The following is a 12,031-nucleotide window of genomic DNA, read 5'->3' as shown; positions in this document are numbered from 1 at the left end:
TAAAAACAAATTTGTGTGTGTACATGGTCCAGGGCATCAGGTTTGGTTGGCTCATTACTACACAGAGATAATTGGCGCTGCGTGGGCCGGCCTGTTTGACCACGGCTCCGTGCATTATTCATCCGACGGCGGGCCGCCACCAGGCCCTTTAGAGGTGGACTCATTTATTATTAATGGGTAATTGTTTATTAAATGCACAGCCTTGACCCTATTACGCCTATTACAGCCTGCACAGTACAGCCGGCCCGTTTTTACCATATTCCACAGATCCTAGCGCAGCTTTAGAGCCACACGGGGCAAATGCGAAGCAGCCGAGGGGACCGCGGAGGTATGGAGAAAGATGCTGATGGAGAGAATGATGAGGAGAGAAAAAGACTGAGCTAACAGGTGCAGATACACACAGAGGGATTCATGAGGTCAAAAGGGAGACGGTGATACAATATTTATGACTGTAGAGGACTTAAAGACATGAATAAATATTAACATTAAATGTAGGTATAGAATTAGAGAACCGTTAGCAGTCCGAGCACCAAAGGTCTGTTCTCTGAGACATACGGCAGGTGACACTGTATAGTGAAAATACAGCTGGGTCTATATTTCAGTTATTAAAATAAAACCGGCTGGTGCCTAAAAAAGCAGTCTAAAACCTGTCCGCCGCTCAGACTGTGTTGGTCTATGGGCTTCACTCAGCTCCATATTCCTCAGAGACTTGATTATAAGAGGGCCAAACTCTTGAAATTCCAATTACAGGAATTCTTCAGTGCCAGCATGGCAAGTGGGCAATTGTAACATCATTAGTGAAGGAGTGGAGGCTTGAACATGACAGTTGGAGCAGTTCTAGGTATGTGTGTGAGTGACTGAATCTGATAAAAGGTCATTTCTTTTCAACAGTGTGGACGGGAGGTGCTGGACACTAGAGGTCAGTGTTGGAGCAGAATTAGGTTTGCTCTACACACAGTTCTCAGTGAAATACACAGTGCAATATGATCTAGATGTGTACAAACATCTCAACATCCCGACACAACTAGTTGCAACCATAGAGAAGCCAAAACTGTTTTTTTGTAATTACATTGCAATTACATTGCTACTACTATGCTATTACAATTAAACACTAAAAACATTCTCAACAAATGTAAGTGTAAAAAGAACCAAAGAATGTAAACAATCAGACAAAGAAGAGGAATGATAACAAAATAATTTCACCAGTTATTACAGCTCTGACAGATTTGATGCTAACAGCTATCAGACATATTTTCTACAATTTATGACAGTGCCTGTTCTACAAAATATTATCACATCCCACACAGTAAGAAAAGCTGCATTGCTTAATAAGGTTTGATAAACATCATGGGAAACATTATATAATGAATGTGGAGCTTCACATAGATCAGTGCAGCTGGCTGAACACACATGTTGTATTGTGTTCGATGTAGAAGGAGGTAAACTTATTGTTTTAGAGTCTGTAAACAACATGACATATTCAATTATTTAACACGCATTTAACAATTTCACATTCTTCCTATCTCTCCTTCCACATTTGAAGGAAAAAAAAGACAGAAATCTTGTCGAAGGCAGGAAGAGCAGCAGAATATTTCATTACCTTTGTGGTGCCGAGGGTGATTAATCTGAAGTGTGAGTTGGAGGGCTTGAGAGTGGGCGTGGAAACTAATGACACTTTTCTGAAGAGGCTTTTCCTCTCACAAACACGGCCCAGATTTGGTCTCGTTAAAGAACAATTAATTAGTCCTGTAATTATGAGGATGATAGTCCAAATTAAAATCGTCCCAGATTAATTAAATCACGGGAAACAAATGTAAGAAAATATTACCTTTTCATGGAGACAAATAAAATTAGAAAATGTTTCCACAGTTTATCAGATTAAATGTACAAAATGTTTTCCACATTGAATGTAATTAAATCCTGTAAGAGCAAGAGCATGGATAACATCAATAATAATAATAATAATAATAATAATAATAATAATGCAAGAAGAAGAAGAATACAAAATGCACATTTTAATGAAGACAATATCAAAGTGCATTAATTCACTTTTAGGGAACATATTCTGTACTCCAGTCACTAATAACCTTAAACTGCCTCACAGCCACTTAATAACACTGTAATGAATGGTCTGTGTAAGTTCTGTGTGCTGTATAAGACAGGCTGCTTTGCATATAACAGCACATGTACGAAGCTCTTTTATCAAACAGTCTCTTGTATCTAATAGCTTGTTATGGATTAGCCCAGTCGGCAACAGCAGAGCAGAAGATGTACTGTAGATCCCTCAGAAATCAGGGACAAATAATAGCTTGTTATGGCTGGGGAGGCAGGAGGGGGCTCGGATACACGCTAATGCGAACGCTGCTTTGTTACTTGCCATGCATCCTAATAACCTGAGAATAAAACCCCACTCTTTCTTTCCCCCGTACTCCCCACATGATGGAATTTTTCATGTTCGGTTGGAGCTGTCATATTTAAAACTGTGAGCGCTAATGTGTGTAATCTGCTTTGCAACACATCAATTATGATGGATATTCCTCCAGCGCCCGTGTTTTTATTGCATTCCTCATGGTAATCACTCTTCACTTGTTAGGGAGCCAGTTTAGTAAATAATGTTCTGCGCTGGAGGACACGGCTAAGCCCGGGTTTGTTGCTGTGTGAGCGAGGGGAGAATGCGATAATGGGGGTCTATTCATTTGCATGTACTTATTGCAAATCCAATAGATAAAAAATAACTAGCCGTCTCCGTGTGTGATCTGAATCTGTGTCCTTTCACAGCACACGCTGACTTCTTTCCCTGAGAAGGTTACTGAGCTCTGCAGATGTTGGGCTTTTACACACCTCTGATATCGCTAACCTCAAACTCGCTACAATGGCTTCTTAACCAAAGCTGTTTTGCACCGTAATAGTATAACCAGTGATAGAGTGCAATACAATTCTACATGTTTACTGTAATGTACTGTACTGTACTGCAAAAGATATTAAGTTAAATTAATCTGCTGAGAAAGAAAACATTACCAAAAAATCATAACACAGAATTGGAACCGTTTACCACATACACGCTTCTAACGTCAACAAGATCTCACTAAATATTTCAGTTTTCCTTTAATATCACTGCAAGCAAGAGACAGAGAGAAAGAGAGGGAGAGAGAGAGAGAGAGAGAGAGAGAGAGAGAGAGAGAGAGCGAGAGATAGAGATAGAGAGATAGAGAGATAGAGAGAGAGAGAGAGAGAGAGAGAGAGAGAGACAAGCACACAGAGAGAGAAAGAGAGAGAGAAGGAGAGAAACAACAACAACAATACAGGAAATGAGTTAAGGAAAGAGAGAGAGCAATAAAGAAAGAGTGAGACAGGAAGAGCAAAAGACCAAAAGAGGGGATGAGTTAAGGAAAGAGAGATAGAGAAAGAGACAGAGAGAGATAGAGAGAGAGGGAGACAGCTAGAGAGAAAGAGTGAGAGAAGAAGAGAAAGAAAGAGACAGAGAGAAAGAATAGAAATAGCCAATAGAAATAGCCAAAAGAAAGAGAGAAAAGAGAAATAGAGCGATAGAAAAAAAGAGGAGGAAGAATACAGGGAGGAAATTAATCAGAAGTAAAGATAGAAACAGAGAACAAAATCGAAAGAGAGAGAGAAAGAGAGAGAACAAGACAGGGAATGGGTTATAGAGAGAGAGAGAGTGAAAGACGGCAAAAAAGGAAGAGTGACAAAAAAGAGACAAGAACGAGAGAGGGGGTGAGTTAAGGAGAGGGAGAGAGAGACTTCTAGAAAAAGAGTGAGAGAAAAACAAGAGAGGGAATGAGTTAAGAAGAGAGAGACAGCTAGAGAGTGAAAGGAGAGAAAGAGAGACACAGAGAAACAGAGAGAAAGAGAGAGACAGGGAGAGAAAGAAAGGAAAGAACCAAGTGAAAGTGTGAAAAACAAAGAGAAGAAAGAATGAGAGAGGAATTTAATTAGGGAAAGAGAGAGGGAAAGAGAGGGAGAACTTAAGATGGAGACAAACATGGAATCGAGAGAGCAAGAGAGAAAATGAGAGAGAAAGGGTGAGAGAGAGAAGGAGAGAAATACTGAAAGAGTGAGAGAATACAGATATATAGATAAAAAAGAAAGAGAGGCAATGAGTTAGGGAGAGAGAGAAATTGAAAAAAGATAAGAGATCAAGAGAGAGAGAGAAATAAACAGTGACAGAAAAAGGCTGAAAGAGAGAGTGGTGTATATATATAGATAGGAAAGAAAGGAGGGATAAAGAGAAAAGAGAAACAGAGAGATAGAAAAAGAGCTTAGAAGAGAGAGAGAGAGAGAGAGAGAGAGAGAGAGAGGTTGATTTGTAGTGTCAGTTCTAATCCTTGCTCTTTCTACAGTAGAAGAGTGATAACAGTGGGCTTAAGACCAGGCCCCTCACTCACTGCATAACAAAGCCCTGTTTGTTCAGCAAGCACACCTGAGACAGGACACACACACACACAAACACACACACACACACACACACACACACACAAAGTTGTGAACACTTCATAATGAATGCACTAATAGAAATGGTCCAAAATGACTTTAAAAATGCCCTTATATTAATGTCCATTAAAGTTAAGAACAACCTTCTCTCATACAGTTATCATTTTGAAGAAGATGTTATTAGAACAGCAGAAAAGTTGGCAATATTTGTAATAATGTGTCCTTGGGAATAATTTCAGTCCCCACCCATTTTATCCCCTCGTTGTGGTGTCAGCACTCATTAGCACTCATACCTTTCAGCTGTTGGATTGCAAGATGTTTAGAAAATAGTTATTGAATCATTACTTTGGCAAAAGCTGCTCTTAATATCAAGGAACATGAAGCTCAGAGTTACAAAATATACACAAAGTATTAGCAAAAGCTTTTTATGCCAAAAACCCTCTGCAGGTACTTCTGCTTACTGAACTGAAAAGTTACAGTGAGACAATCAAAATTCACAGGAAGGCGTCCCCAAAGTTTTGACGAGCAGGCTAGATGGAAATCTGTATGAAGCAGTCTTACAAATGCTGCTATCATAGAGCCCATCACAGATTCCAGACAGTAATAAGAGTCTCAAAGACGAGACATATGTTAGCAGATGTGGATACGTAGAAGTGAGAATGGTGGGAGCGAGTCATTATCCTGCTACGGCGACTCTGTAATCCTTCACTTCATTTTCCTCGACTGGAGCCACCTCTAAAAATAAAAAGCAAGACATTCTGACACGGGTCTGTTTAGTGGCTAAACGCGATAAGATATTCTTATCAATTCTGACAACCCTCAGACCAGTAAAGCTATGACAAAACAGTCTGCAATCCAGGAAAGAGTGGCTGACCAGACACAAAAAAGAGTGTCAAGAATTCATTTAGCTGTGAAAGGCACCAAGACTCTGGCAGTTTGACTGAGAGTGAGCAGAACTATAGGAAAGAACTGGAGTCTATATCTGCACAGTGTTATGGCTTATGAGACAGTGAGAACTGAAGGGAAAAAAACAGTAGCATGTGGTGGAGAGAGAGGGATGAGAGAGCAAGCGAGAGAGAGAGAGAGAGAGAAAAGATGACAGTGATTAACCACATTGTATATTTTTTAAATTGCATAAGTTTGTAACTAAGGAAGCTTCTGTCCGTTTACGACTTTTTACTTTAATTAGGTTTATCTGTTTAATTTTATATATCGCTGTGGGAACAAAACCTTGTATCTCCAAAATGAGAACGTTACAGGAGAAGGAAAAAACATACTCTACGTTTAGTGTAAGTCAATGGAACCAGACGTTTTTCTAAGGTATTTTGGGTCATTTCTGTTGGTACATTCATCATGGAAATTACTCACGTTGCATAGAACAATGGGTATTTTCAAATTATGTCAAAAAATAAAAAATGACAAAAATGGAGATATGAGGTTTTGTTTCCGACAGCAGCAAAATGCTTATGCTTAAAACACGCAGCTTATATATAACACTAACTTTATTTAAGCAAGAAAGAAACTCTGTGAGAGTAATAATCTCTTTTTCAGGAGCGTCCTGGCCAAGATAGACAGCAACAGATCACAAAATGTTCCCACAAAATACACATTACAAACAGAAAAATCAATAAACAACCCATAATTAATCATTTACTGTCCAGTGTTTTACAGTTGAACAGTTTTAGCCACTTCCACTGTTTGAAGAATGTTTTAAAACTACTGAATGACACAAGTTCCTGAAGTTTTTAGTCATTGTATAACAAATTACAAGCAGACAGTGTGGCATAACTAACAGCGTGTTTTCCTAATTCAGTATACATATAGTGGGAATCTTAAGGAGATGCACATGTTGAGAGTGCAGTGGGTAGCGCTGTCACCTCACAGCAAGAAAGGCCTGGTTTCGATCCCCCAGCCTGGCAACCGGGGTCCTTTCTGTGTGGAGTTTGCATGTTCTCCCCGTGTCTGTGTGGGTTTCCTCCCACAGTCCAAAGACATGCAGTCAGGCTAATTGGACATGCTCAATTATCCCTAGGTGTGAGTTTGTGTGTGAATGTACATGTCTGTCTGCCTTGTGATGGACTGGTGACCTGTCCAGGTGTATCCTGCCTTCCATCCAATGACTGCTGGGATTGGCTCCAGCTCCCCTGATGACCCAGAAGTGGCTTAGAAGGTGTGTGTGTGTGTGTGTGTGTGTACAAATTAGTTCCAAAGGATAAGATTTATTGATATTACAATTATTATCTAATACTAAGCTAAGATATGTGTATGTAGACACATTTTCAATCGCTGAGGGATTAAATGTTTTTGAATGCTTTTATTTGAGATTTTTCTGCCGTTCCTCATCTCTCACAGCCATCTGACTCATCTCACAGAAACAGGTGAAGGAGAAATCTCCAGGCTTTTTCCCTGGTGGCCCCCTTACTGCTGCCCATCACTCAGACTCATTAGCCATCCAGCCACCTGTGGATGGAGCAGAGAGGAGGGAGTGCTCTGCCGCACTTGCCCAGCGTAGGTGAACCTGATGCAGGCCACATCCGCCTTACAGTCTGTCCAGCTGTGGAGGAACGTGACACACCTGTGGATCGGCGGTGGAGGGACACAAGCTGCATTGTGTCTTGGTGCAGCCCACCTTCAATGCTAGCTTTTAAGCAGAACCATCTGAGCTTTAATCAGGCCTGAAATTTTGAACTGAACCTGGCAAGGAGATATTTTTTTTAGCGTGGGAGAACTTTTGCTGTATAAAATCCAGATTTAGCTGCGCTCATACAGTCTTGGTATGAATATATTATTCTGTTCTTTCTGCTGAGTGAAAATAGAACGTTTTAGCATAACTTCCAGGCCTATCAAGCCTTCCCACATCAGAATCAATGCGATTAAAATAGATTGTTTCTTGACCTCAGCTTCTTTGGGAATTGGATTAATTTTGAATGGGTTTTAATTGAACCACTCAGTATTCTCTCAGTAAACTGATAAACTATCTTAGGTTTTAGGTGCAGATTAAATACTTATCTTCATGGTGAGGTAGGCTACAGTGAGTGACTGCTATAAAACTAAAATGATTGCCTGGTCACAGCTGTCAAAAACATGTTCAGAAGTCCATGGAATGCAAATACAGCAACAAAATTCCATTCAACGTTGCCAGGTTTTTTCCAAATCCAACTGTAAATTCTGTCCAAACCTGACCACCACCAACCAGAGACTGAATAAAACTCCACAATGTTAATGATAGTACTTGTCAAGTTACCATGCAGCGACAATGATCACTGTCTTCAGATCATCAGTAAAAAAAAAAAAATAAAAATAAACTGCCCAAATCTGGAATTTAAAAAAAGTTTAAATTCCAGTTGTATTACTCCACTTTTCCCCACTAAAGCAGGATTAAATGCATGCCAAAATCTATTAAAGGTGGCTAGACAGTTACGATAAATTTAGAAAAACGCGGGGTTGCTACCTTGGCCCTGTAATTTTTCCTGGACACTCAAGCAGTGACTTGATTTTCTGATAAAATCAGTGGATGGGTAGCTGTACTCATGATGCAGTCTAATTAGATAGATTTCGGTTCAGTTCAGTTCAGTTGCTGATTGCCTCAGTTTTTGTGTTATCTAGATCCTAAAAAGGTCACCAACAGCGCACCTTTTCCAAACAATTGTACCTATGTTGAGGGCAATCTTAGTCCATGAAAGCTATTCTTTGTACGGAAATGGTGTAAACTTCCTGGATTCCAGGACGTTTTCATTCTTCTTGGACAGATCCAAATCCGGCAAAGTTGGCAACCCTAGAAAAAAAGGAGAAATTTTAATCTGATGCGTATTCACCCATTATTTGAGAAATGATGTCCGAACCCAGCCAAAAGATGTGTGTAGTTAGGTACCATCAGTTTGGACAAAAACTCCAGGCTACACATCGTGCCAGGACTACACTGTCACTGGAGCAGTACCTCTTTTGTCACTGGGGTGGTACCCTCAAGAGTACATCTCAGTACCTTTAGTCAGGAACATAACTGTACCATAATGCATTGAAATTATCATTTCTAAGTTGTATTGACTCCACACACCCCGTCTCATCTCCAGGCTTTTATTTTATTGTTCTGTTATAAACATTAGGTTTTGAAAAGGTAACAAATACGTACTTTTCACCTGGGGAAAAATTATTTAAGGTACACAACTGGACCTTTGAGGGTACATTTACATTGTTTGTACCTTGATGAATGAAAAATGTAGCTGCGCAGTACCTTTATTTCTAACAGTGTATGATCAGGGCCTCAGATGGCATCAGAACTATTATGCTGCACCTTATCAGCACAGACAGCAGATAAAAGTAAACTAATCACAGCAAAGCAAACATGTGTGGCCTTCATCAGTCCGTAAGCACTGTCTGGGAGAGATCTATCTTGCACCAGGGGTGAGCATACACTCCACACCAGTGTGTCTTTAAGACTCAGCAGCTGCTGTTTAGTGGGGTAACAGCTTTTGGAACAAAAAGCCTAGCTTTGTTCGAGCCACCAAACATGTTATACTTCAAAATTCAGGCCTTCTTCCTCCTCCTTGCAATCTTCTTAACTAAACATAGTGTTTGGCTTTTACACTCCAAACCCCATAATTCAGTCTGATCTCTTTTCCACAGACCAAAGCAGACAGTTTTTTATTCTCTCATTCGCTATCTTGTAGAATTGCAACATTTAGAGCTAAAAACCCCTTGTGTGGATCAGGTGGCTTCCCTCAGTAAACTGCTCGTGTGTTAACAGAGACATTACGCTCCTGTCAGGCTCACTCCCATCTTGTTTTACCAGGTGGAGCTTCGCGACTTGATCTAAAGCAGCTGCTGGGAGCCGATACCAGTTTAGTCTGCAAAACCCGGCCAGTGCAAACAAATACGGCCTAGGCCTAAGGCCGATCACGCCGCATCTGCCAGCCATTAGCCACATATCAGAGAGAGAGAGAGAGAGAGAGAGAGAGAGAGAGAGAGAGAGCACAAATAAGCCAGATTGTGCTTCGCATTAAGTAAATAAACACATCCCGGGGCATCATCGCTCATTAGCACTGGACAGCCTGGATCATCTCTCTGCTGGGTGCTGGGAGAAGACACACACCTGCACACACATGCAAACCACACACTTTTATTCTTTCTTTCCCATGCTGCACCACAACAGGGGTCTGTGGACTAACCAGGTGCAGAAATACTTAACAAACACGTAGCTAACTCTATTTTATTTATTTTTTTTAAAGCATAATTATTTGGTATTTTGGTCACATGCCATATATTGTTATTTTCAGGAGACCCTACACTGTTAGAAATAAAGGTTCTGTGCAGGTACATTTTTCGTTTATCAAGGTACAAACAATGTAAATGTTCCCTCAATTCCCCTAAATACATTTTCCCAGGTGAAAAGTATGTATTTGTACCTCTTCATAACCCAATGCTTTAAAACAGAACAATAATATAAAAAGCCTGGAGACGAGACGGGGCTTGTGGAGTCAATACAACTTAGAAAATATAATTTCAGTGGATTATGGTACAGTTATGTTCCCTGAGTCTTTACTGAAATTATATCCACTGAAATTATATTTTCTAAGTTTTCTAAGAAATTTTCTAAGAAATTATATTTTCTAAGGTGCTGAGATGTACCCTTGAGGGTACCACCCCAGTGACAAGAGGGGTACTGCCCCAGTGACAGTACCTTTATTTCTGAGAGTGTAGACCACCCAGATATGGAATTATATGACATAAAATGCTAACAGAACTTGATATCTTTATGAATTTGGCCAATTTTTGATCACAAATTGATTTGCTGGCTCCTATTTTTTATTTTACAGACTATCAAAACAGTTGTCAGTTCAGACATCCTTTCAGAAATAGGCAAAAGTTTAACTGCCATCATTTTGCTTGTGGTTCATTGTATGGCTTGTTACTACCAAGAAAATATGATTAGCATAAGGCAGAGACATTTTTAATGATTGTCTCTCATCTTGGATCCATGTTGAGTGTTAAAACAAGCCAGTAATCTAGGCTAAACATGTGACAAAGCCTGTCTGTGTCAGTCATTGGTTTCAGCAATGTAGATTGCTATAACTCACTACAGAATTAAAATATTTTTATAGACATTAAAGGTAAATAATAGTAGTCACAAGAAGATACTGTGGATTTTGTGGTGTAAATAGAGGATGCTTCCTATTTTCTGAATGCTTTGTTGAATCGTAGTGCTCTGGATCACCCGCTACACCTGCTCAGAGACATCGGGAGAAGTGAAGAACCAAAATACCCACTGTATCTATAACATTATCAGGATAAAGAGTGAATCTAGGTTCATTTCTCGAACCAGATTACTTGTTGACACTTTGACTCTTCTTGATGAACTGACAGCAGTTAGAGAGAGTAGGTGCCACTGAATGTTATGATATGCATCATGTCTATAACTTAAGCTGTTCTTAAGTTATAGACATGATAACATATATAGCATAAAGAGAGAGATGTAATATCTGAAACAGACATGGAGTTTTTGTTTTTTGAGCTGGATCACTTGCTGGTGCTTTGCTATACTTCTAAAAGCCTACGGTTAGAGAAAGTAAGTTTTGTTGATTGTTGTGATATGTGTAGTGTTGTAGTCAAGACCATTAGAGGAAAGTCTGAGTCAAGGTTGGGAGCAGGACATGCTGAGTCTGAATTAAGCCTAAGACATAGTAATAGTTGAGTCTGAGTCAAGACTAAGACCAGGAGTGGCCGAGGCAGAGACAAGACCAGATTAGGATATTTTATAGAATATAAAAAAAAATAACAAAGGCAAAAATTATAATAATTTGCAGATCATTATAATTTATTATCATTCATTACTCGTTATATGTTTGTTAATAAATAACATAAAAATCTAACATTAAATAATAGCCAAAAAATATACAATTTATGAATATATTATAGTCTCAGTCTAATTTTGGATTGAAACGTTTGGAAGCCCTTTCAGAAAAGTCACATATATTTCACATGTCAAATGTGCTAAAAACCACATGTTTATTCACATCTGAAATGCATGTGACTTTCCTGTAAGACGGGAAATGATGGTGAGGTTATTCTCTGCCCCTTCTTCCTTCTCTAAAACTTACAATCACCACCTACAGTCAACTGAATACAAACCAAACAACATACATCCATTTTTATTATTCAATGAAAATACAGTATAACACTCTGATCTGCCTTCAGGGGATGTTTACATATTGGAACCAGTGAACACTGGCAAATAAATAATTCCCAGTTAATCCATCATGGAAAGATCCATTTCTCAGTGCACTTCATCCCAAGACCAAGAGAAGATTGAGTCTGAGTTACACTCTCGAGACTGGTCTTAAGATCGCGACTGGACTCGAGTACCACAACACTAGATATGTGTATCATGTCTGTAAGTTAACCTGTTTGAATTCTAAGGGCTTCAGATTCAGGCCAGGAGGTTCTATGGGCTAAGCTAAGCTGATACAGTCAGGCTAACTGCTTTTGTCTCAGCACTTGCCTATTCACTTCTTTTTTGGGGGATTTTTTCTTTGCAATTTTACCCCCAATTTAGTTATATCCAGTTCCACCCATTAGCTAGGACTCT

Source organism: Colossoma macropomum, unplaced genomic scaffold (genome assembly GCF_904425465.1).
Source record: "Colossoma macropomum unplaced genomic scaffold, Colossoma_macropomum, whole genome shotgun sequence".
NCBI lineage: Eukaryota > Metazoa > Chordata > Actinopteri > Characiformes > Serrasalmidae > Colossoma > Colossoma macropomum.
This window is presented reverse-complemented; position numbering follows the sequence as displayed.